General features: G+C 46.1%; 1 long non-coding RNA gene across 5 annotated transcripts; it reads left to right on the top strand.

Annotated features, from left to right (window-relative positions):
• The first annotated feature begins 655 nt into the window (after positions 1 to 655).
• On the top strand, positions 656 to 26,875 carry LOC140601901 (uncharacterized). Of its 5 annotated transcripts, none has more exons than XR_012004983.1 (6): positions 656 to 1,257; positions 10,186 to 10,353; positions 10,952 to 11,172; positions 14,754 to 14,861; positions 15,969 to 16,461; positions 26,774 to 26,875. It is a non-coding gene; the product is annotated as an uncharacterized lncRNA (long non-coding RNA). The 5 variants fall into 5 exon arrangements; XR_012004984.1 differs by lacking the exon at positions 656 to 1,257 and adding an exon at positions 1,293 to 1,865; XR_012004982.1 differs by lacking the exon at positions 656 to 1,257 and having other exon boundaries at positions 8,341 to 10,353.
• The last annotated feature ends 209 nt before the right edge of the window (positions 26,876 to 27,084 follow it).

Below are 27,084 nucleotides of genomic sequence, written 5' to 3'. Positions count from 1 at the left end.
CCTAACTCTAACACTAACCCTGAGGCCTAACCCTGAGGCTTACCTCTGAGGCCTAAACCTAAACCCTAACCCTAAGGCTTAACCTTAACACTGACCTCAGGCCTAACCCTCACCCTAACCCTAAAGCCTAACCCTAACCCTAACCCTGAAGCCTAATCTAACCTTCACCTAAATCCCTAACCCTAACCCTAACCCTGAAGCCTAACCCTAACCGTAACCGTGAGGCCTAACCCTAACCTTAAACAATTGGAAATTAGATGTGATATGCCATTGAGTTGGATGTATTGTGTTGGTCAGGAACCGTCACCAAGCACCTCGGGGTGACACAGGGATATTTATGCCACAGGTGATTATCGCTGGGAGCCATGGTAAAGGCTGTGACCCCCAGAGCCCAGAAAGAGGCACCTCTGTCTCATTCAAAATAGAACAGGACACAATTGGACGGTTTGACTACAGAAGATAACCATGTCTGATCTTAGAGCATTCCCACCCCATCATGGTGCCCCCATTGAAATGAGGCCGGAGGTCAAGTGAAAACTGTGGAACCCAGGCCACTTTCAACTGGTACTCCATGCCACATCTCATCTCTTCATGTCAATCCACCATCCTGAAAATTTGCGCCTCAGATACACAGGGCACCAGCTCACGTGCGTTGCAGATGTCATTCATAGACCCCTGATGATGTCCCTAAGAAGAAGATTCTGATTCTTCTATCATTGTGCAAGTTGGGAACCTGTGGACTATATGAGACACGGTGGGTTAGATAGGTCACAGATCTGAGAGGCAAGCACAGAAAGAAAGTTCTGAATTCAGCTCCGTGTCCAGAAAAGTAGGACCTTCCTTGCATTTTCAGAGAGTTGTGGCTATGGCATTTTTGGCTGCGGATGTAAAGTTAACGAGATAACGTGGGGCAAGCAGTCATATGTCAAGAAGGGGCTCTGGATAGGTCTGACTGAAGGGAGGGGCCCAAGGGCTGGAATCTTGAAAAAGATTGACGTCACGAGACGTCACTTCCTTGGGGACAAGCGTGTAACAGATTTAGAACTCTGGTAACCAGGAAGCTGCGTTGAACAATGTCCCTCTTTCCAGCGCACTTAACTGGAGCCGGTCAGGAGAACAAGACCTTCTGTTGCTGTTGCCCTACTTTCAGTGGCTCTTGGCTTAGGAGAGTCCAGAAAGAGAGATGTTTATGCCGCTATGGACGTCAGTTCGGCCCTCTTTCCAAAGCTTCTGGTTATGTGTGGGAGTCTTCAACAGGTACCACAAGGCACCTTGTGGGAGGCTAATGGAGTGCAGACCACACTGTAATCTCAGCTGAGCGGGCTCGCACCTCTTTCACCCTCATTGGGTGTGTGTCCATTTGTGTATGTGTAAAAGGGTGTGTTAATGTGAGATTGTGCATGTGTGTGTGTGTGTGTGTGTGTGTGTAGAGGGGATAGAGGAGAGGAACATGCCCTTCCTGGGTATAAACCAGCTGCCACGGTTTGGAAGCCTGACACATCTTTGGTGTTCAGACTCCAGGTCATAGCAGGCAAGATGAGAAGATGAGTGCTGAGGGCCAAGCTCAACTACAAGTATGTTAAGTCATGAGCGCAAGAGTGTCTTTCAACTGGCTTCTCCTTGCCAGATGTCCCTCAGCTGCCCTTGTGATGTGAAGCCGAGAACACGATTTCTAAAGGGGATGTTCCCTTGTTGTGTTGTGGAAGGAGTACCTTAATATCTCTTGGCCCTGTACATATGGGGCACTGTATTTGCAGAGCTGCACCCAGGAGATCTTGGAGGAGATGTTCTGTGGCTTCAACTCTTCTAACTCCCTAGACAATGATAGGGTGCTCCAGGCAAACAAGGAGCAGTGCTGTTCTGAGGTGAGAATGGGAAGAGGGTTCTCCACAGAGAGATGGCCACCAACGAACATGGAGATAAACCTGGGGCCCTCCCGTAGTGTTTCCACACGAGTGCCACACAGGCCTAAACGCAAAGAGACCTGAGCATCCACCCCTAACCTCCGGCTGTGTCTGAGGTGATAAGACACTGTTCCCCTAGATTGGAAAGGTGCAGAATAGATTTCATGCTTTTGAGGAGTGCGAGTGGTTTGTTTTTTTTTCACTCAGAGCACTGAGTGTCTTTGCGTTTCACTACCATTTTCCTTATTTCACACACGTGCCCCAGGTGTCCTGTGTAGAATGCAGCACCACTGTCGTTGCACAATGTCTGCAGGCCTCACAAAAGATCACACTGAAGACGGTGATTTAAGACAAAAGGAAAAGTGGGATGAAGCCATTCTCTATGTTTATCTGTAAGGTGTCATGTGCCTGAATACATCAGATCATTATAGGTCCAACGGGTCATGAGCTATGTCCTTAGTGGTCCTCGTAGTACTCCATCAATGGGGCCGTCTGCCACAGTGATTCAGCCATTCAAGGCCCTTGGCACTTGACATGATGCCATTCTCTTGCCATGTCTCCTGTGCTGCAAGGAGAACCTTGTGTGTCCCCACAGGCTGTTTAAGTTGCTTGATCTGTCATACCTGGAAGCCCAGTTTGGGTGGGAGCCCTCTGAATCCTGACCCAAGTAGCTGGCTCTGTCTTTTTTTGTAGAGATCCGCACAGAAAATCTAGGATGAGGCTAACTACGACCCTGACCCTAACCCTGACACCTAACCCTTAGGCCTAACCATAACACAAACCCCAGGCCTAACCCTAACCCTGACGCTAAACCCTAACCCTTACCCCAACCCCTAGGCCTACTCCCTAACCCTAAACCCTTGGCCTAACCCCTAACCCTAACCCTGAGACCTAACCCTAACCCCTAACCCTGAGGCCTAAACCTAACCCCTAACCCTGAGGCCTAACCCTAACTGCTAACACTGAGGCATAACCCTAACCCTAACCTTGAGGCCTGAAACCTAACCCTAATCCTAACCCCTTACCCTAACAGTAACCCTAACCCTAAGCCTAAACATAACCCTCACCCTAACCCTAACTGTGACTTTGACCCTAACCCTAACCTTAACTCTAACCCTAACACTGAGGCCTAACCCTAACCCTAACCCCAAACCCTGAGGCCTAACCCTAACACTAATCACTAACCCTGAGGCCTAACCCCAAAGCCTAACACTGAGGCCTAAACTTAAAACCTATCCCTGAGCCCTAACACTAACCCTAACCCTGAGGCCTGAACCCTATCCCTGAGGCCTAGCCCTAAGCCAACCCTGAGGCTTAAACCTAACCCTGAGGCCTAACCCTACCTTAACCCCAGACCCTGAGGCCTACCCTAACCCTAACCCCTAACCCTGAGTCTGAACACCTAGGCCTAACACTGAGGCCTAAACCTAAACCCTATCCCTGAGGCCTAACACTAACCCTAACCCTGAGGCCTAAACCTAACCGTGAGACCTAACCCTGAGGCCTTACCCTGAGGCCTAACCCTGACCCTGACACTAACACTAACCCCTAACCCTGAAGCCTAAGCCTAACCCTAACCTTAACCTTAACCCTATCGCTGACCCCGACCCTAACCCAGACCCTTATACTAAACCTAACCATGACCCTAACACTAACCTTGACCCTAACCCTGACCCTGACCCTAACCCTGACCCTGACCCTAACCCTAACCATGACCCTAACCCTAACCCTGACGCTACCCTGACCCTGACCCTTATCTCGACCCTGACCCAAACCCTGACCCTGACCCGGACCCTAACCCTTTGGCCTTACCGTGAGCCCTAACCCTGAGGCCTAACCCTAATCGCTAACCTGAGGCCTACCCTAACACCTAAACCTGAGGCCTAACGCCTAGGCCTAACCTTGAGGGCTAAACCTAAATCCTAACTCTGAGGCCTAAACCTAACCATAACCCTGAAGCCTAAACCTCACCCTGAGGTCTAACCCTGAAGCCTAAACCTGAGGCCTAATCCTGAGGCCTAACCCTAACCCTAACACTGGTCCTAACCCTGACACTTACCCTGAGGCTTAACCCTGACCCTAACGCTAACCCAGACCCCTAACCCTGAGGCCTAACCCTAACCCTGATCCTGAGCCTAACCTTAACCGTGACCCTACACCTAACCCTGACCCTAACCCTGACCCTGACCCTTAACCTAACCCTGACCCTGACCCTAACCCTGACCCTAACCCTAACCCTACCCTAAACCTTACACTGACTCTGATCCTAACCCTAAACCTAATCCTAACCATTACCCTAAAACTGAGGCCTAACCCTGAGGCCTAACCCTAACCCATAACCCTGAGGCCTAACCTAACCCATAACCCTGAGGCCTAACCCTAACACTAACCCTAACCCCTAACCCTGAGGCCTAACGCCTAGGCCTCCCCTGAGGCCTAAACCTAAACCCTAACCCTGAGGCCTAACCCTGAGGTGTAACCCAAAACCTAAACCCTAACGGTTCGTCCTAATCCTAACACTGACCCCAGGCCTAACCCTAAACCTAACCCTAAACCCTAATCCTACCGTAACCCCCAGGCCTAACCCCTAACCCTAATCCATCGGGCTAACACCTCACCCTAACCATGAGGCCTAAACCTAACCCTAACACTGAGGCCTAACACCTAACCCTGAGGCTTTACCCTGACCCTAACCCATAACCTGAACCCTGTGGCCTAACCCTTAACCCAAACGCTGAGGCCTAACACATAACCCTAATACTGAGGCCTACCCTAACCCTAACCCTGAGAACTAACCCTGAGGCCTAATCCTGAGGCCTAACCCTCACCTTAACCCTGAGGCCTAACCCTAACCCTAACCCTAAACCCTAACCCTGACGCCTAACTCCTAGCCCTAACCCTGAGCCTTACCCTAACCCCTAAACCTGAGGCCTAAACCTAACCCTGAGGTTTCACCCTGAGGCCTACCCCTAGGCCTAACCATTAGCCCTAAACCTAAACCCTAACCCTGAGGCCTAACCGTTACATTAACTTTGGGTCTTAAACCTAACCCTGAGGCCTAAACCTGAGGACTTACCCTGAGGCCTAACCCTAAACCCTAACCCTGAGGCCTAACTCTTAGTCCTAACCCTAAGGCCTAAACCTAAACACTAACCCTGAGTCCTAAACCTGAGTCTTAACCCTGAGGCCTAACCCCCAACCCAAACCCTGAGGCTTAAGCATTAACCCTAATACTGAGGCCTAACCTAACCCTAACCCTGAGGACTAACCCTGAGTCCTAAGCCTGAGGCCTAACCCTCACCTTAACCCTGAGGCCTAACCCTAACCCTAATTCTAAACCCTAACCCTGACGCCTAACTCCTAGTCTTAACCCTGAGGCCGAAACATAAACCCTAACCCTGAAGCCTTACCCTAACCCCTAACCCTGAGGCCTAAACTTAACCCCGAGGCCTAACACCTCAGCCTAACCCTAAAGCTAACCCTGAGGCCTAATCCTAACCCTAACCCTAACCATGACCCTGAGCCTAAACCTAAACCTGACCCTCACCCAAACCCTAACCCTAACCCTAAACCTAACCCTGATCCTATCCCTAACCTTGACTCTGACCCTAAACCTAACCCTAACCCTAAACCGAACCCGAACCCTAAACCTGAGGCCTAACCCCGAGGCCTAAACCTAATCCCCAATCCTGAGGCCTAACCCTAACCCTAACTGTAATCCCAAACACTGAGGCCTAACCCTGAGGCCTAACCCTGAGGCCTAAACCTAAAACCTAACCCTGAATCCCAACCCTAACCCTAACTCTGAGGCCTAAATCTAACCCTAAGGCCTAAATCTAAGGGCTAACACTGAGGCCTAATCCTGAGGCCTAACCCTGAATCCTAACCCTGAGGTCTAAACCTAAACCCTAAACCTTAGGCTTAACCCTAACACTGAACGCAGGCCTAACCCTCACCCTTACCCTAAACCCTAACCCTAATCCTAACCCCTAGGCCTCACCCCTAACACTAAGCCCTCGGCCTTAACCCTAACCCTAACCCTGAGGCCTAACCCTGAGTCCTAACCCTGAGGCCTAAACCTGAGACCTAACCCTGAGGTCTAATTCTTAACGCAAACCATGAGGCCTAACCCCAAATCCTAACCCTGAGGCCTAACTCTCACCGCTAACACTGAGGCCTGACCCTAACCCTAAACCTGAAGCCTGAACCCTAAACGTAACCTAACCTCTTATGCTAACCTTAACCCCGAAGCCTAACTCAAACCCTTGCCCTAACACTAAACCTAACCCTGACCCTAACCCTAACCCTGACCATGACCCTAACCCTAACCCTGACCCTGACCCTACCCCTAATCCTGACCCTAACCCTCACCCTAACCCTGAACCTGACTCTAACTCTAACCCTGACCCTAACCCACCCTAAACCTAACCCTGACCCTAAACTGAAATCTGACCCTGACCCTAAACCTAACCCTAATAATAACCCTAACCCTGAGGCCTAACCCTAACCCTAATCCCAAACTCTGAGGCCTAACCCTAACCCTAACCCCTAACCCTGAGGCTTAAGCCCTAGGCTTAACAATGAGGCCTAAAAATAAAACCCTATCCCTGAGGCCTAACCCTAACCCTAAGGCCTAAACCTAACCCTGAAGTCTAACTCTGAGGCCTAACGCTAAGGCCTAACCCTAAACCTGAGGCCTAACCCCTAGGCCTAACACTGAGGCCTAAATCTAAACCCTATCCCTGAGGCCAAACCATACACCTAACCCTGACCCTGACCCTGGCCTTGACCCCGATCCTGACCCGAACCCTAACCTTAACCCTAACCCTAACCCCTAACCCTGAGGCCTAACCCTGGGGCCTAACAATAACCCCTAAGCCCCAGACCTAACACTAACCCTAACACTAAACCCTAACCATGAGGCCTAACCCCACTCCTGACCCTGAGGCTTAAACCTAAACCCTAACCCTGAGGCCTAAAACTAACCATGAGACCCAACCCTGGGGCCTAAACCCTAGGCTTAACCCTGAGTCCTAAATCTAACCCTGAGGCCTAAAACTGAGGCCTAATGCTGAGGCTTAAACCTGAGGCCTAAACCTAACCCTAACCCTAAACCCTAATCCTAACTCTAACCCCTAGGCCTAACCCCTAACCCTAACCATGAGGACTAACCCTAACCCTTAACCCAGAGGGCTAAACCTAATCCCTAAACCTGAGGCAGAACACTAACCCTAACCCTGAGGCCTAACCCTAACCACTAACCCTGAGGCCTAACCCTAACCTTAACAATAACACTGACCCTGATCCTAAACCTGAACCTGAACCTGACCCTAACCCTAAAACTGACCCTAACCCTAAACTTGACCCTAACTCTGACCCTGAACCTAACCCTGGCCCTAACCCTAACCCTAACACTGCCATAACCCTAACCCTAACCCTGACCCTGAACCTAAATCTAACCCTAACCCTAACCCTAAACCTAACCCTAACCGTGAGACCTAACCCTGAGGCCTAACCTAAACCCCTAACCCTGAAGCCTAACCCTAACCCTAACCCCTAACATTGAGGCCAAAAAACTTGGCCTAACCCTGAGGCCTAAACCTAAACCCTAACCCTGAAGCCTAACCCTAACCATCACCCTGAGGCCTAAATCTAACCCTAAGGCCTATCCCTGAGGCCTATCCCTGAGGCCTAACCCTGAGGCCTTACCGTGAGGCTTAACACTAACCCTAAACCCTCGGCCTAACTCAGGCTTAACCCTGAGGCCTAACCCTGACCCTAACCCAGACCCTAACCGTAACTCTGAGGACTAACCCTAAGGCCTAACCCTAACTCTAACCCTGAGGCTTAACCCCTAACCCTGAGGCCTAACCCTATCCCTAACACTGAGTCCTAACCCATCACCCTGAGGCCTAACACTGACCCTAACCCGAAACCGTAACTCCGAGGCCTAAACATAAATCCTAACCCTGAGGCTGACTCTTACCCTAACCCTGAGTCCTAAACCTAACCCTGAGGCCTAAACCTAAGGCCTAATCCTGGGGCCTAGGCCTGAGGCCCCTCCCTAACCCAAAACCTAAGGCCTAACACTGAGGCCTAACCCTGAGGCCTAAACCTCAACCCTAACCCTTAGTCCTAATCCTAACACTAACCCCAGTGGTAACCCTAACCCTAACCCTAACCCTAAACCCTAAACATAACCATAACCCCTAGGACTAATCCATAACCCTAACCCCTCTGGTTAACCCCTAAACCTAACCATGTTGCCTAACCCTAAACCCTAACCCTGAGGCCTAAACCTAACCCCTAACCCTGAGGCCTAACCATAACCCTAACTGTGAGGCCACACCCTAACATTAACCTTAATACCTTACTTAATCCTAACCTTGACCCCAAGGTCTAAACCCAACCCTAACCCATCGGCCTAACCCTAAACCCTAACCCTGAGGCATAACTCTTACCCAAACCCTGAGGCCTAACCCTAACCCTAACACTGAGTCTTAACCCCTAACCCTGAGGCCTTACACTGACCCTAACCCAAACCATAACCCTGAGGTCTAAACCTAAATATTAACCCGGAGGCCTAACTCTTACCCTAACCCTGAGTCTTAAACCATATCCTGAGACATAAACCTGAGACCTAACCCAAAGGCGTAACCATGGGGCCTAAACCTAACCCCTAACCCTGAGGCCTAAACATAACCCTAACCGTGAGGCCTAACCCTAACACTAACCTTAACACCTTACCTTAATCCGAACCCTGACCCAAGGCCTAACACCAACACTAACGCCTTGACCTAACCCTAAATCCTAACCCTGAGGCATAAACCTAACCCTAACCCTGAGCCATAACCCTAACCCTAACCCTAACCCCTTACCCTAACCCTAACCCTGGTGCATAACTCTAACCCTAACCCTGACCCTGACCCTAACCTTGACCCTGAGACTAACCCTAACCCTAACCCTAACCCTGACCCTAACTCTAAACCTAACCCTAAAATGAACCCCAACCCTGAGCCTAACCCTGAGGCCTAACCCCTAGGTCTAACCCTGAGGCCTAACCCTAAACCATAACCCTGAAGCCTAACCCTAACCCTGACCCTAGGCCTAAAACTAACCCTTAGGACTAACCCTGAAGCCTAACACTGAGGCCTAATCCTGAGGCCTAACCTTGAGGCATAACCCTAACCCTAACCCTGAGGCCTAACCCGAAGGCCTAAACCTAAACCCTAACCCTTAGGCTTAACCCTAAAACTGACCCCCAGCCTCACACTAATCCTAAACCTAAACCCTAACCCTAAACCTAACCCCTAGGTGTAACCCCTAACCCTAACCCCTCAGCCTAGCCCCTAACCCTAACCCTGAGGCCTAACCCTCATCCTTAAACCTGAGGCCTAACCCTCACCCTAAACTTGAGGCCTAACCCTAACCTTAAACATACATCAATTTGGAAATTAGATGTGACATGCCATTGAGTTGGATGTATTGTGTTGCTCAGGAACCAGTCATGAAGCACCTCAGGGTGACACAGGGATATTTATGCCACAGGTCATTATCGCTGGGAGCCATGGTGAAGGCTGTGACCCCCAGAGCCCAGAAAGAGGCACCTCTGTCTCATTCAAAATAGAACAGGAAAAATTGGATGGTTTGACTACAGAAGATCACCATGTCTGCATCTTAGAGCATTCCCACCCCATCATGGTGTCCCCATTGAAATGAGGCCGGAGGTCAAGTGAAAACAGTGGAACCCAGGCCACTTTAACTGGTACTCCATGTCACATCTCACCTCTTCATGTCAATCCACCATCCTGAAAATTTGCACCTCAGATACGCAGGGCACCAGCTCACGTGCATTGCAGATATCATTCATAGACCCCCGATGATGTCCCTAGGAAGAAGATTCTGATTCTTCTATCACTGTGCAAGTTGGGAACCTATGAACTATATGAGAGACACGGTGGGTTAGATAGGTCACAGATCTGGGAAGGCAAGCACAGAAAGAAAGGTCTGAATTCAGCTCCGTGTCCAGAAAAATAGGACCTTCTTTGCATTTTCAGAGAGTTGTGGCTATGATATTTTTGGCTGAGGATGTAAAGTTAACGAGATAACGTGGGGCAAGCAGTCATATGCCAAGAAGGGGCTCTGGATAGGTCTGACTGAAGGGAGGGGCCCACGGGCTGGAATCTTGAAAAAGTGACGTCACTTCCTTGGGGACAAGCGTGTTACGGATTTAGAACTCTGGTAACCAGGAAGCTGCATTGAACAATGTCCCTCTTTCCAGCACACTTAACTGGAGCCGGTCAGGAGAACAAGACCTTCTGTTGCTGTTGCCCTACTTTCAGTGGCTCTTGGCTTAGGAGAGTCCAGAAAGAGAGATGTTCATGCCGCTATGGACGTCAGTTCGGCCCTCTTTCCAAAGCTTCTGGTTATGTGCAGGAGACTTCAACAGGTACCACAAGGCACCTTGGGGGAGGCCAATGGAGAGCAGACCACACTGTAATCTCAGCTGAGGGGGCTCGCACCTGTTTAGCCCTCATTGAGTGTGTATCAGTTTGTGTATGTGTAAGAGGTGTGTGTGTTGGAGACTGTGTGTGTGTGTGTGTGTGTGTGTGTGTGTGTATAGAGGGGATAGAGGAGAGGAACATGCCCTTCCTGGGCAGAAACCAGCTGCCACGGTTTGGAAGCCTGACACATCTTTGGTGTTCAGACGCCAGGTCATAGCAGGCAAGATGAGAAGGTGAGTGCTGAGGGTCAAGCTCAACTTCAAGTATGTAAGTCATGAGCGCAGGAGTGTCTTTCATCTGGCTTCTCCTTGCCAGATGTCCCTCAGCTGCCCCTGTGATGTGAAGCAGAGAATACGATTTCTAAAGGGGATGTCCCCTTGTGTTGTGGAGAGAGTACCCTAATGTCTCTTGGCCTTGTACATACAGGGCACTGTATTTGCAGAGCTGCACCCTTGGAGGAGATGCCTTGCATCTTGGAGGAGATGTTCTGTGGCTTCAACTCTTCTTTTTTTTTTAATTTTTATTTATTTATGATAATCACAGAGAGAGAGAGAGAGAAAGGAAGAGACATAGGCAGAGGGAGAAGCAGGCTCCATGCACCGGGAGCCCGACATGGGATTCGATCCCAGGTCTCCAGGATCCCGCCCTGGGCCAAAGGCAGGCGCTAAACCGCTGCACCAGCCAGGGATCCCAGCTTCAACTCTTCTAACTCCCTAGACAATGATCAGGTGCACCAAGCAAACAAGGAGCACTGCTGATCTGAGGTGAGAATGGGAAGAGGGTTCTCCACAGAGGGATGGCCCCCACACAAACATGTAGAGAAACCTGGGGCCCTCGCGTAGTGTTTCCACACTAGTGCCCCACAGGCCCAAATGCAAAGAGACCTGAACCTCCACCCCTAACCTCCAGCTACATCTGAGGTGATAAGACACTGTTCTCTTAAGTTGGAAAGGTGCAGAATAGATTTCTTGCTCTTGAGGAGTGGGGGTGGTTTGTTTTTTTCACTCAGAGCAATGAGTGTCTTTGCGTTTCACTACCATTTTCCTTATTTCACCCACGCACCCCAGGTATCCTGTGTAGAACGCAGCTCAACTGTCGTTGCACAACGTCTGCAGGCCTCACAAAAGATCACACTAAAGTGGGTGATGTAAGACAAAAAGAAGGGTGGGATGAAGCCATTCTCTATGTTTATCTCTAAAGTGTCATGACCAGAACACATCAGATCATTGTAGGCCCAACGGGTCATGAGCTGTGTCCATAGAGGTCCTCGTAGTACTCCATCAATGGGGCCATCTGACACAGTGATTCAGCCATTGAAGCCCCTTGGCACTTGACATGATGGCATTCTCTTGCCATGTCTGCTGTGCTGCAAGGAGCACCTTGGGTGTCCCCACAGACTGTTTAAGTTTCTAGATCTGCCATATACTGGAAGTCCAGTTTGGGTGGAAGCCCTCTGATGCCTCCTGACCCAAGCAGCTGGTTCTGTCATTTTTGTAGAGATCCGCACAGGGAATGTAGGATAAGGCCTAAGCATGACATTTCCTAACCCTGATCCCTAACCCTGAGGCCTAATCCTGACCCTATCCCTGAGGCTAACCCTGAGGCCTAACCCTGACCCTAACCCTTACTCTAACCCTGACCCTAACACTGAGGCTTAACCCTTACCCTATCCCTGAGGCTTAACCCTGAGGATTATCCCTAACCCTAACCCTAACCCTAACCCTGAGGCCTATCCCTGACCCTAACCCAGACCCTAACCCTAAATCTGAGGCCTAACTCTAAGGGCAAACCCTAACTCTAACCCTGAGTCCTAACCCTTCAACCTGAGGCCTAACCCTAACCCTAACACTGAGTCCTAACCCCTAACCCTGAGGCCTAACACTGACCCTAACCCATAACTGTAACCCTGAGGCCTAAACTTAAATCCTAATCCTGAGGCCTAAGTCTTACCCTAACCCTGAGTCCTAAACCTAATCCTGAGGCCTAAATCTGAGGCCGAACCCTAAGGCCTAACCCTGGGGCCTAAGCCAGAGGCCTAACCCTAAACCTAAGGCCTAACCCTGAAGCCTAACCCTGAGGCCTCAACCTAAACCCTAACCCTTAGTCCTAATGCTAACACGGACCCCAGTGCTAACCTTAACCCTAACCCTAAACCCTAATCATAACCATAACCCCTAGGACTAACCCCTAACACTAACGCCTCCGGCTAACCCCTAAACCTAAACATGAGGGCTAACCCTAAACCCTAACCCTGAGGCCTAACCCTGAGACCTAACCCCTAGGCCTAACCCCGAGGCCTAACCCCTAGGCCTAACCCCTAGGCCTAACCCTGAGGCCTAACCCTGTGGCCTAAGCCTATACCGTAACACTAAGGCCTAACTCTAACCCTGACCCTAGGCCAAAAACTAACCCTAAGGCCTAACCATGAGGACTAACACTAGGCCTAATCCTGAGGCCTAACCCTAACCTAACCCTGAGGCCTAACCCTGAGGCCTAAACCTGAACCCTAACCCTTAGGCTTAACCCTAACACTGACCCCAGGCCTAAACCTCACCCTAACCCTAAACACTAAACCTAGCCCTAATCCCTAGGTCTAACCCCTAACCCTAACCCCTCAGCCTAACCCCTAACTCTAACCCTGAGGCCTAACTCTCACCCCTAAACCTGAGGCCCAACCCTCACCCTAACCTGAGGCCTAACCCTAATCCAACTCCTTACCCTAACCCTAAACCTGAAACCTAACCCTAACTCTCACCCTAACCCCTAATCCTAAACCTAACCCTGAAGCTTAACCCAACCCTAACCCTGAGGCCTAACCCTAACCTTAAACATAGATCAATTTGGAAATTAGATATGACATGCCATTGAGTTGGATGTATTGTGTTGGTCAGGAACCAGTCATGAAGCACCTCGGAGTGACACAGGGATATTTATGCCACAGGTCATTATCGCTGGGAGCCATGGTGAAGGCTGTGACCCCCAGAGCCCAGAAAGAGGCACCTCTGTCTCATTCAAAATAGAACAGGAAAAATTGGATGGTTTGACTACAGAAGATCACCATGTCTGCATCTTAGAGCATTCCCACCCCATCATGGTGCCCCCATTGAAATGAGGCCGGAGGTCAAGTGAAAACAGTGGAACCCAGGCCACTTTCACTGGTACTCCATGCCACATCTCACCTATTCATGTCAATCCACCATCCTGAAAATTTGCGCCTCAGATACACAGGGCACCAGCTCACGTGCATTGCAGATATCATTCATAGACCCCCAATGATGTCCCTAGGAAGATGATTCTGACTATCCGATCACTGTGCAGGTTGGGATCCTGTCGATATGAGAGACACGGTGGGTTAGATAGGTCACAGATCTGGAAAGGCAAGCACAGAAAATGAGGTCTGAATTCAGCTCCGTGTCCAGAAAAGTAGGACCTTCCTTGCATTTTCAGAGAGTTCTAGCTATGGCATTTTTGGCTGCGGAAGTAAAGTTTACAAGATAACGAGGGGCAAGCAGTCATCTGCCAAGAAGGGGCTCTGGATAGGTCTGACTGAAGGGAGGGGCCCACGGGCTGGAATCTTGAAAATGTGACATCACTTCCTTGGGGACAAGCGTGTAACGGATTTAGAACTCTGGTAACCAGGAAGCTGCATTGAACAATGTCCCTCTTTCCAGCTCACTTAACTAGAGAAAAATTTGTTCTGTTGCTGTTGCCCTACTTTCAGTGGCTCTTGGCTTAGGAGAGTCCAGAAAGAGAGATGTTCATGCCACTATGGACGTCAGTTCGGCCCTCTTTCAAAAGCTTCTGGTTATGTGCGGGAGACTTCAACAGGTACCACAAGGCACCTTGGGGGAGGCCAATGGAGAGCAGGCCACACTGTAATCTCAGCTGAGGGGGCTCGCACCTCTTTAACCCTCATTGAGTGTGTTTCCGTTTTCATGCATGTAAGACGGTGTGTTGTTTGAGACTGTGTGTGTATGTGTGTGTGTGTATGTGTGTGTGTGTGTTTGTGTGTGTGAGGAGGGGACAGAGGAGAGGAACATGCCCTTCCTGGGCAGAAACCAGGTGTCACGGTTTGTAAGCCTGACACATCTTTGGTGTTCAGACACCAGGTCATAGTAGGCAAGATGAGAAGGTGAGTGCTGAGGGCTAAGCTCAACTTCAAGTATGTAAGCCATGAGCACAAGAGTGTCTTTCATCTGGGTTCTCATTTCCAGATGTCCCTTCAGATGCCCCTGTGATGTGAAGCAGAGAACACGATTTCTAAAGGGGATGTCCCCTTGTTGTGATGTGGAGGGAGTACCCTAATGTCTCTTGGCCCTGTACATACGGGGCACTGTATTTGCAGAGCTGCACCCAGGAGATCTTGGAGGAGATGTTCTGTGGCTTCAACTCTTCTAACTCCCTAGACAATGATCAGGTGTACCAGGCAAACAAGGCACAGTGCTGTTCTGAGGTGAGAATGGGAAGAGGGTTCTCCACAGCAAGATGGCCACCACACAAACATGGAGATAAACCTGGGGCCCTCCCGTAGTGTTTCCACACGAGTGTCGCACAGGCCCAATGCAAAGAGACCTGAACCTCCACTGCTAACCTCCGGCTACATCTGAGGTGATAAGGCACTGTTCCCCTAGGTTGGAATGGTGCAGAATAGATTTCATGCTTTTGAGGAGTGGGGGTGGTTTGTTTTTCACTCAGAGCACTGAGTGTCTTTGCGTTTCACTACCATTTTCCTTATTTCACCCACGCGCCCCAGGTATCCTGTGTAGAACGCAGCTCCACTGTCGTTGCACAACGTCTGCAGGCCTCACAAAAAATCACACTAAAGTGGGTGTTTTCAGACAAAAAAAAGGGTGGGATGAAGCCATTTCATATATTTATCCCTAAGGTGTCATGTGCCAGAACACATCAGATAATTACAGGCCCAACGGGTCATGAACTGTGTCCGTAGAGGTACTCGTAGTACTCCATCAATGGGGCCGTCTGCCACAGTGATTCAGCCATTGAAGGCCCTTGGCACTTGACATGATGGCATTCTCTTGCCATGTCTGCCGTGCTGCAAGGAGCACCGTGGGTGTCCCCACAGACTGTTTAAGTTGCTAGATCTGCCATATCCTGGATGTCCAGTTTGGGTGGATGCCCTCTGATGCCGCCTGACCCAAGTGGCTGGCTCTGTCTTTTTTGTGGAGATCCACACAGGAAATCTTGGATGAGTTGCTCCAAGGGTTCAATTACTCCATTTACCCCCGAGAAGCACAGGTGCATCAGGCCACCGACTACAAGAATGGCCAGTCTGGGCTGAGAACAAGTCCCATTCATGGTGAAAGTCAGGACCCAGAGATGATCAGGGTAAGCCAAGCACCCAGACTAGAAAAAACTGGCTCCCCTGGGGCCTGCCGAAAGAGGTGTTCTCCCCTGCTCCTTCCTCCCTATGTCAGGTACAGATTAAGGTACATCAGCTTAGGGGAAATGCCATGCAGCCCATGCTGTGGTCTCTTTTCAGGCCCCATTTATGGGATGTTGAGCAAAATTGAGGTGCTAACCCTCTGTGTTCTATCTGCAGTTGGATGTTTATGGATGACTCCATGGAATACTCGTCTTCATAAAAGCTCTGAGTTGAGAGAATGCGAGTGTTGCTCAGCTATTCATGTGTGTGGAAGTTTCCATTGCTCTACCCTGCGTCCCAACCAACCAATGGTACTTTGAAGCCTAAAACCTTTTTCTCTGTGGGTCCTGAAATTCTTTTTCCTGTACAACTTCCTGAGGGGATGGGTGTCTCTGGGCTGAGCGCCAGACTCTGATCTTCCCAGTGGCTTGTGGCTTGGAAGCTGACTACAGTGCCCCTCCTTGTGCCTCTGGTGTGGAAAGGAATCATCCACCCTGACCACAGATGAGGCCTGGAGCATGAGGACTCACCGCAAAGGCAGAATGGATACTTTTGTACAGTCCCTGCTGCGATCCTTCCAGAAGAGGAGCCTCTCAGAAAACGCAGTCGTTTTCCCTGTCTACCAGGTGTTCAGCGAAGCCCAAAGGGTCCTGGGCCAGCAGCTCCACAGGTGAGTGACCACCCCATACATAGCACAGGGCCTGAGGCTTGCCTCTACTACTGGCATGTTTTGGGAATGTCACTGCTCCTCTCTGAGCTTCCTTTTCCTCCTCTGAGAAGGGCTGTGGAAGAGGATGAACCTCATGGAGCTACTGTGGGCAATCACAGCAGAAAACATGGCCTAGAATTCTCTGCTGCCTAACCTTGTCGATAGGGCTGCTGGGCATCTTCCTGTGGAGCAGCTGTCTCTCGCCAGCGAAGAAGCTCTCCACATCAAGCCTCATGGGCCTGTGGCACCCTGGGTGCACAGAAGCACGTGGAAAGCAGGCCGTTTTCCTGTTTGCAAAAGACTTCTGGGATTCCATCTAACTGGCCCTGTTCCTTGTCCTTCATGTGCCCAGATCAGAGGTCACTGGAGGAAGGCAGAGCAGCTCAAGTTCCACTCAGTAGATGGAAAGTTCTGGTTGGGATTCCTTTCTCCAAGAATAGAGATAAAGCGCCTAGGATTGCAGACACATTTCTAAGCACTAAGATCATTGGAAGAATACAGTAGATACACTGTCTCAGTCTCAATTCTAATCAGAGTGTTAGACAGTCAATCTACCTGTCCTAGGCACGCCATGTCCACAGTTGGTTAGATGTGACATGTTCATGGCCGCCGCATGGGATGAATGGATCCACCCACATTTCGACCACTCGGATGAACGATAAGATCAAGGTAGGGCACTGGGTGGCTCAGTCAGTGAGGCCCCTACTTTCAGGTCAGGCCATGTTCCCAGGGGCCTTGCTTTGAGACCTCCACTGGTCTCCCTGCTCTGTGGGGAGCCTGCTTCGCCCTCTCCCTCTGCAGCTCACCCTGCTTATTCCTTTTTTTAATTTTAATTTTAATTTTTTTCACATTACACATACATTATTTATTTTGTTTTTTCTTCTTCTTCTTTTTTTAATAATAAATTTATTTGTTATTGATGTTCAATTTGCCAACATACATTATAACACCCCATGCTCATCCCGTCAACTGCTCTCCTCAGTGCCTGTCACACATTCACCCCCACCCCCCGCCCTCCTTCCCTTCCACCACCCCTAGTTCGTTTCCCAGAGATAGGAGTCTTTTTTTTTTTCAGAGTTAAGAGTCTTCATGTTCTGTCTCACTTTCTGATATTTCCCACACATTTCTTCTCCCTTCCCTTGTATTACCTTTCACTATTATTTATATTCCACAAATGAATGAGAACATATAATGTTTGTCCTTCTCCGACTGACTTACTTCACTCAGCATAATACCCTCCAGTTCCATCGACGTTGAAGCAAATGGTGGGTATTTGTCGTTTCTAATGACTGAGTAATATTCCATTGTATACATAAGCCACATCTTCTTTATCCATTCATCTTTCGATGGACACCGAGGCTCCTTCCACAGTGTGGCTATTGTGGACATGGCTGCTATAAAATCGGGGTGCAGGTGTCCCGGTGTTTCATTGCATCTGCATCTTTGGGGTAAATCCCCAACAGTGAAATTGCTAGGTCGTAGGGCACGTCTATTTTTAACTCTTTGAGGAACCTCCACACAGTTTTCCAGAGTGGCTGCACCAGTTCACATTCCTACCAACAGTGTAAGAGGGTTCCCTTTTCTCCACATCCTCTCCAATATTTGTTGTTTCCTGCCTTGTTACTTTTCCCCAACCTCACTGGTGTGAGGTGGTATCTCATTGTGATTTTGATTTGTTTTTCCTTGATGGCAAGTGATGCAGAGCTTTTTCTCATGTGCATGTTGCCCATGTCTATGTCTTCCTCTGTGAGATTTCTGTTCATGTCTTTTGCCCATTTCATGATTGGATGGTTTGTTTCTTTGGAGTTGAGTTTAAGAAGTTCTTTATAGATCTTGGAAACTAGCCCCTTATCTGATACATCATTTGCAAATATCTTCTCCCATTCTGTAAGTTGTCTTTGAATTTTGTTGACTGTATCCTTTGCTGTGCAAAAGCTTCTTATCTTGATGAAGTCCCAATAGTAAATTTTTGCTTTTGTTTCTTTTGCCTTCGTGGATGTATCTTGCAAGAAGTTACTGTGGCTGAGTTCAAAAAGGGTGTTGCCTGTGTCCTCTAGGATTTTGATGGAATCCTGTCTCACATTTAGATCTTTCATCCATTTTGAGTTCATCTTTGTGTCTGGTGCAAGACAGTGGACTAGTTTCATTCTTCTGCATGTGGATGTCCAATTTTCCCAGCACCATATGTTGAAGAGGCTGTCTTTCTTCCAATGGATAGTCTTTCCTCTTTTATCGAATATTCGTTGACCATAAAGTTCAAGGTCCACTTCTGGGTTCTCTATTCTGTTCCATTGATCTATGGGTCTGTTTTTGTGCCAGTACCACACTGTCTTGATGACCACAGCTTGTAGTACATCCTGAAATCTGGCATTGTGATGCCCCCAGACATGGTTTTCTTTTTTAAAATTCCCCTGGCTATTCGGGGTCTTTTCTGATTCCACACAAATCTTAAATTAATTTGTTCCAACTCTCTGAAGAAAGTCCATGGTATTTTGATAGGGATTGCTTTAAACGTATAAATTTCCCTGGTAACATTGACATTTTCACAATGTTAATTCTGCCAATCCATGAGCATGGAATATTTTTCCATCTCTTTGTGTCTTCCATAATTTCTTTCAGAAGTGTTCTATGGTTTTTAGGGTATAGATCGTTTACCTCTTTAGTTAGGTTTATTCCTAGGTATCTTATGCTTTTGGGTGCAATTGTAAATGGGATTGACTCCTTAATTTCTCTTTCTTCAGTCTCATTGTTAGTGTATAGAAATGCCACTGATATCTGGGCATTGATTTTGTATCCTGCCACGCTACCAAATTGCTGTATGAGTTCCAGGAATCTTGGGGTGTAGACTTTTGGCGTTTCTAGTAGAGTATCGTGTCTTCGGCAAAAGGGGGAGAGTTTGACTTGTTCTTTGCCAATTTGAATGCCTTTAATGTCTTTTTGTTGTCTGATTGCTGAGGCTAGGACTTTCAGTACTATGTTGAATAGCAGTGGTGAGAGTGGACATCCCTGTCTTGTTCCTGATCTTAGGGGAAAGGCTCCCAGTGCTTCCCCATTGAGAATGATATTTGCTCTGGGCTTCTTGTAGATGGCTTTTAAGATGTTGAGGAATGTTCCTTCTATCCCTACACTCTGAAGAGTTTTGATCAGGAATGGATGCTGTTCTCTGCATGTAATGAGAGGATCCTATGTTTCTTGGTTTTTCTCTTGCTGATATGATGAATCACATTGATTGTTTTACGAGTGTTCAACCAGCCTTGTGTCCCGGGAATAAATCCTACTTGGTCATGGTGAATAATTTTCTTAATGTACTGTTGGATCCTATTGGCTAGTATCTTGTTGAGAATTTTTGCATCCATGTTCATCAGGGATATTGGTCTGTAATTCTTTTTGGTGGGGTCTGTGTCTGGTTTTGGAATTAAGGTGATGCTGGCCTCATAGAACGAATTTGGAAGTACTCCATCTCTTTCTATCTTTCCAAACAGCTTTAGTAGAATAGGCATGGTTTCTTCTTTAAACTTTTGATAGAATTCCCCTGGGAAGCCATCTGGCCCTAGACTCCTGTGTCTTGGGAGGTTTTTGATGACTGCTTCAATTTCCTCCATGGTTATTGGCCTGTTCAGGTTTTCTATTTCTTCCTGTTCCAGTTTGGTAGTTTGTGGCTTTCCAGGAATGCGCCCATTTCTTTTAGATTGCCTAATTTTGGCGAATAGCTGTTCATAATATGTTTTCAAAATCGTTTGTATTTCCTTGGTGTTGTTAGTGATCTCTCCTTTCTCATTCATGATTTTATTAATTTGAGTCTTCTCTCTCTTCTTGTTAATAAGGCTGGCTAATGGTTTATCTGTCTTATTGATTCTATCAAAGAACCAACTCCTGGTTTTGTTGATCTGTTTCTTTTTTTATTTTTTCAATTTTTATTTATTTATGATAGTCACAGAGAGAGAGAGAGAGGCAGAGACACAGGCAGAGGGAGAAGCAGGCTCCATGCACTGGGAGCCCGATGTGGGATTCGATCCCGGGTCTCCAGGATCGCACCCTGGGCCAAAGGCAGGCGCCAAACCGCTGCGCCACCCAGGGATCCCTGTTGATCTGTTTCACAGTTCTTCTGGTCTCGATTTCATTGAATTCTGCTTGAATCTTTATTTATTCTCTTCTTCTGCTGGGTGTAGGATCTATTTGCTGTTTTTTTCTCTCGCACCTTTCGGTGTAAGGTTAGCTTTTGTATTTGAGTTCTTTCCAGGTTTTGAATGGATGCTTGTATTGCGATGTATTTCTCCCTTAGGACTGCTTTTGCTGCATCCCAAAGATTTTGAACGGTTGTTTCTTCATTCTCATTAGTTTCCATGAATCTTTTTAATTCTTCCTTAATTTCGTGGTTGACCCTTTCATCTTTTACAGGATGGTCCTTAACCTCCACGTGTTTGAAGTCCTTCCAAACTCCTTGTTGTGATTTAGTTCTAATTTCAAGGTTTATGGTCTGAGAATATGCAGGGGATGATCCCAATCTTTTGGTATCAGTTCAGACCCGATTTCTGTCCCAGCATGTGGTCTATTCTGGAGAAAGTTCCAGGTGCACTTGAGAAAAATGTGTATTCAGTTGAGTTTGGAAGTAAAGTTCTGTAGAAATCTGTGAAATCCATCTGGTCCCATATATCATTTATAGCTCTCGTTTCTTTGGAGATGTTGTGCTTAGAAGACCTATCGAGTATAGGAAGAGCTAGATTGAAGTCACTAAGGATAAGTGTATTATTGTCTAAGTATTTCTTCACTTTGGTTATTAATTGATTGATATATTTGGCAGCTCCCACATTCGGGGCATATATATATTGCGGATTGTTAAGTCCTCTTGTTGGATAGATCCTTTAAGTATGATATATTGGGCCTCTTCAAGTCTCAGTATAGTCTTCGGGGTAAATTTTAGTTGATCTGATATAAGGATGGCTACCCCTGCTTTCTTTTGAGGATCAATTTGAATATTTCAATTTTAATGGTAAATGGTTCTCCAACATTTTATTTTCAGACTGTAGGTGTTCTTCTGTCTAAAATGTGTCTCTTGTAGACAGCAAATAGATGAGTCCTGCTTTTTTATCCAGTCTGACACCCTGCGCCTTTTGATGGGGTCATTAAGCCCGTTCACGTTCAGAGTTACTATTGAAAGATATGAGTTTAGGGATCCCTGGGTGGCGCAGCGGTTTAGCGCCTGCCTTTGGCCCGGGGCGCGATCCTGGAGACCCGGGATCGAATCCCACGTCGGGCTCCCGGTGCATGGAGCCTGCTTCTCCCTCTGCCTGTGTCTCTGCCTCTCTCTCTCTCTCTCTCTCTCTCTCTGTGTGTGTGACTATCATAAATAAATAAAGAAAAAAATATTAAAAAAAAGAAATATATGAGTTTAGTGTCATCATGATATCTATTCAGTCCTTGTTTTTGTGGATTGTTCCACTGGACTTCTTCTTAAAGGGGAATTTTAAGATTTTAAAATTTAAAATTTCTTGCAGAGCTGGTTTGGAGTTCACGTATTCTTTCAGCTCTTGCCTGTCTTGGAAGCTCTTTATCTCTCCTTCCATTCTGAATGAGAGCCTTGCTGGATAAAGTATTCTTGGTTGCATGTTCTTCTCATTTAGGACCCTGAATATATCCCGCCAGCCCTTTCTGGCCTGCCAGGTCGCTGTGGACAGGTCTGCTGTTACCCTAATACTCCTCCCCATAAAATTCAGGGATTTCTTGTCTCTTGCTGCTTTAAGGATCTTCTCTTTATATTTGGAATTTGCAAGCTTAATTATTAGATGTCGAGGTGTTGAATAGTTTTTATTGATTTTATGGGGGGATCTCTCTATTTCCTGGATCTGCATGCCTGTTTTCCTTCCCAGATTAGGAACGTTTTCAGCTATGATTTGTTCAAATACATATTCTGGCCCTCTGGCCCTTTCGTCGCCCTCGGGAACACCAGTTAAACATAGGTTTTTCTTCCTCAGGCTGTCGTTTATTTCCCTTAATCTAACCTCATGGTCTTTTAATTGTCTCTTTTTTCCTCCGTTTCCCTCTTTGCCATCAACTTGCCTTCTATGTCACTCACTCTTTCTTCCTCCTCATTAACCGTCGTCGTTAGGACTTCTGGTTTGGATTGCATCTCATTCAATTGATTTTTAATTTCTGCCTGATTGTATTTAAATTCTGCAGTCATGAAGTCTCTTGAGTCCTTTATGCTTTTTTCTAGAGCCACCAGTAGCTGTATAATAGTGCTTCTGAATTGGCTTTCTGACATTGAATTCTAATCCAGATTTTGTAACTCTGTGGGAGAGAGGACTGTTTCTGATTCTTTCTTTTGAGGTGAGGTTTTCCTTCTAGTCATTTCTCTCACTGTGTAGTGGCCAAAAACAAGTTGTATTGGGAAAAGGAGAAAAAGAGAAGAGAGATAGAAGGAAAGAAAAGAGAAAAAGAAAAAGGAAAAAAGGAAGAAAGAAAGAAAAAAGAGAAGAAAAAGAGACAGAAAAAGAAAGAACGGAAAAAAACGGTGGGGGAAGCAAACAGAAATCAACAAGCAAAAAAGCAAAAAAAAAAAAAAAGAAAAAGAAAAAAGAAAAAGAAAGAAAAGAAAACACTGGGGAGTATCTTCTGATTCTGTATACTTTAATTCCCTTGACTTTCCCTGGAACTTGTCCGTCTAATGGTCTTTTGGGGGAGGGGCCTGTTTTGCTGATTTTCAGGTGTTAGCACTTGGGGGAGCTTCTCTGCCCCCTGCCTGGTGCAACGGTCAGTGGGGGTTGTTTACCCCTTAAGGCCCCAGGAGGAGCAACCACCGTGGCGGCAGCCAGCTCTGGAGCCCTGGATTCAGCTCCTGCAGTAACTCAGGAGCTCTCAGTCTGCAGGGCCTGGATGCTCTGGGGGCGGGGCCCCTGATCTACTCAGCTCCGGGCAGGAGCGTCCTTGCTGTCCTGGGCCCTCCCAGCCTCTGCCTGTCTCCGGGGGAGGCCGGATCCTGGGCTGTGTCCCCGGCGCCCAGTGCTCCGGGGCCAGCGCTGTCGGATTCGCCCTCCCGGCTGCGCAGACGCCTCTCCGCCAAGCCGCTGCCCGACACCCTCCGAGTTGCTCCTGGAGCCGCGCATCCCCCTCCGCACAGAGCCTCCTCCTCTGCCGGAGCCGCCTCCGAGCTGCGCCCGGGACACGCAGCCCCCTCTCCCCGGATCCGCCATCCGAGCCCCTCCGAGCTACTCCCGGGTCAATGTGTGCGTACGCTGCAGCCCTTTAGGGAACTTGGCACACTCTCCGTGTTGTGCAGTTGCTCTGTTAGAACTCTACTTTCCTAAATTGTACTATCATAAGAATCTGGAAAGTATGCAGAAATGATCAAACAAAAATTTTTACTTCAATGTCTGTGTCTGTTGTCCCTCTCCACCTCTCTCTTAATCTTTCTCCATTGACACCCAAACTAATACATTGAAGATCTTCCATTTTGTGTAAACATGTCATATATAGGATCTGAGTTTGTATTTTTAATGGATTTTTTAAAATCTGGAAAAATTCGGGATCCCTGGGTGGCGTAGCTGTTTGGCGCCTGCCTTTGGCCCATGGCGCGATCCTGGAGACCCGAGATCGAATCCCACATCGGGCTTCCGGTGCATGGAGCCTGCTTCTCCCTCTGCCTATGTCTCTGCCTCTCTCTCTTTCTCTCTCTGTGACTATCATAAATAAATAAAAATTAAAAAAAATAAAAAAAAATTAAAAAATCTGGAAAAATTCAAACCACTCAGTCGTAGAACAATTTGAAAATCTCTTTTAATTTTTAATAGGTAATATTTGGACCTCTTCTGATACTATGTGCATAAGAATGAGATTCCAGTTTTTTAAAATTCCCTTATTTACTACTTAAATATTTTAGTATGCTGAATTAATATGCATTAGTAGTATGGATTAATATGCATCAGTAGTCTATGATTATAAATATGAGTGTCTTGTTTTATTCAACTGTAACGATTAAAGCATAATCAAATTTCCTTTACTATTAATCAGTATTTAAGTTAATCAGTTTTGAAATCAGAAACTGAATTGTTTATATGGTAGCAATAAAGATATTTAAGTTTGCAGTGAGAACAAAGACACAGCCTTTGTTTTAGGGTGTAAAACAATGTGATATGTAACATGTAACTTTTAAAAAGATATTTATAAGCACTGTTTTATGACTAATTTTTTCACTAGAGATTGGAGGTAACATACACTGTACATACACTGTACATACCTCACTCTGTTTCCTTTCTAAGCACTGTTCACATTCAAGCAAAGGAAGGGGAGAGTTCATTCCATGGCTTTAAGTTAAGATTCTAATATATCCTTCCTAAATAAAATCTCCTATGTATTATTCCACAAGGATTTACAGTTTAATGCAAACTTTTATTTGAAGTTTTGAAAAACAGAATGAATGAGAAGAATTTTACTTCATCTGAGAAATATTGCATAGTAGAAGATGGAAGGATAGCAGACTAGTTGGGCTTAATAATTAACACCCTCAGTTTACCAGATGGGTAGCCACATCATGGTCATAGGAATTAGAATCAATACTTACAGATTTTTAGGTGAAATTCTATAGAACAAAGAAGTTGAGCTTTGCTAGTCTTAACATACCACTTTATTCAAATCCATTTGAACATACGATTATGATTATGTATTTGCTACTAGTTTTGGAGGAAATATATCAGTTTTTAAGATTGAACGAGGAGATACATGGAGTAAGATTATTGAGTTATGAAAGAGATTTAGAGAATTTATTGATTTCTTACCATCCTGAAATGTTTCAGAACACAGCTGTAACTCATCACTTGATTGTTAGATGAAGTGCAGTAGCTACTCAAGTGATGTGTAATGTAAGACCCTATGCCTGAGCCTCATGATTCTAACCATACTAATATATACTAGAAAAAGAATCAAGAATGTAACACAAATTTGACTAAATTCATACAATATCAGTTTTTAAAATTTAGTAGCTTTTCATTGTTAGAAACACTCATCCTGTAATTCCTTTAATGGCTGATGTTTTTTAAGGCATTAAACTGTTGTTGCTACTATCTTTAATGAATTGCAAGTCATTTTATCTGTAAATTGCCCTTTTGTCTTATATTTCCCTGAATTACTGGACTTAACTGCTCTAGCGAGTTTTCAAATTTCAGTTTTCTAAGGAAGTTTCTATTTTTCTTTCTACTCCTAGTTTTTCTTTTATATCTACTTCACCTGTTTCTTTTAATAATACAGATTGGTTGGTCTACCTTTCCTTATGAACACAAAAGAATGCAAAATAAATATGTATATCTGGTTATAATAAAAATTAACCAATTAAATATAATCTTGTATGGGAAAGGAATTTAAAAATCCTTTTTTAAGGTATGCATTGTACTTTTGTAGTTAGTATATCACAGCATGTAATTCTATGCAATTCCAAGTAATAAACTCCTTCCTTGATAATTAAATATGATAAAGATTAAGATAGGGATCCCTGGGTGGCGCAGCGGTTTGGCGCCTGCCTTTGGCCCAGGGCGCGATCCTGGAGATCCAGGATCGAATCCCACGTCGGGCTCCCAGTGCGTGGAGCCTGCTTCTCTCTCTGCCTGTGTCTCTGCCTCTCTCTCTCTCTCTCTGTGACTATCATAAATAAATAAAGAAAAAATATTTAAAAAAAAAAAGATTAAGATAGCTTGAATAAATCATTACATACAGTAATTAAGTTTACAAAGACTGATAGTCTTATGAAATCTGTATAAACAATTCACAGTTTCATTATCATATGATTTGGTTTATTGGCTACATACCTTGACTTAGGTTACAAACCAGAAAATCCCATGGTTATGTTTCTACATAACATAGTTTTACCACATTATAGGCAGAGTTAAACTTTGTTAGATTCCACAGTAAAATTGATTTTTCTTTATTCTTTTGATGTGAAATTCTGCTTCTTCTGTTTCTTTCCAAAGTGTAAGCAGCAAACTCATAGTTTTCATTGATCATAACTTGTTTCCAGAAGGACCAGAAAAGCTGTTGTAACTAAATGACTTGACAGAGAAACCTTTACTACAAAGCTGTAGAGTATTTTATTTGCATTTGTACCTGAACTAACAAAGAAAAGTCTTAAAGCATTAATATGTACATATTTTATATGTTTTTCCTCAAGTGGTATATCTCAAAATATAGACGTAGTGTCAATGACTCTTTAAGTATTTGTAAATGTTAGTGAACCTCTTTTTCTTTAGAAAAATTAGCCCAGCTAATTTGACAAATATGTTTATTTCAGGAAAAGAAGAGAAAGATACTGGAACGCTTTGGACTCCTTTGATATTCTACATTAACATTTCCTCTCCAAGTTTTATATATTAAGTAAAAATAATTGCCAAATTAAAATATTTCAGTGCTCTTTCTTATCACCAATACATTCATATCTTCACTGACATTGAATACGTAATTGTCTCATAATATCACTGTTATATCTTATAATATTTAAAAGTATTTATCCAAGTGTATTAAATTACTAGAATGGAGTTATTTTACTCGAGATATTTTTAAGAAGGATTCCATTTATTTATTCATGAGAGATAGAGACAAAGA

This window comes from Canis lupus, chromosome 12, assembly GCF_048164855.1.
Source record: "Canis lupus baileyi chromosome 12, mCanLup2.hap1, whole genome shotgun sequence".
Classification (NCBI taxonomy): domain Eukaryota; kingdom Metazoa; phylum Chordata; class Mammalia; order Carnivora; family Canidae; genus Canis; species Canis lupus.
The sequence above is the reverse complement of the archived record's forward strand: the minus strand, read 5'-3'. Positions and strand labels throughout refer to the sequence as shown.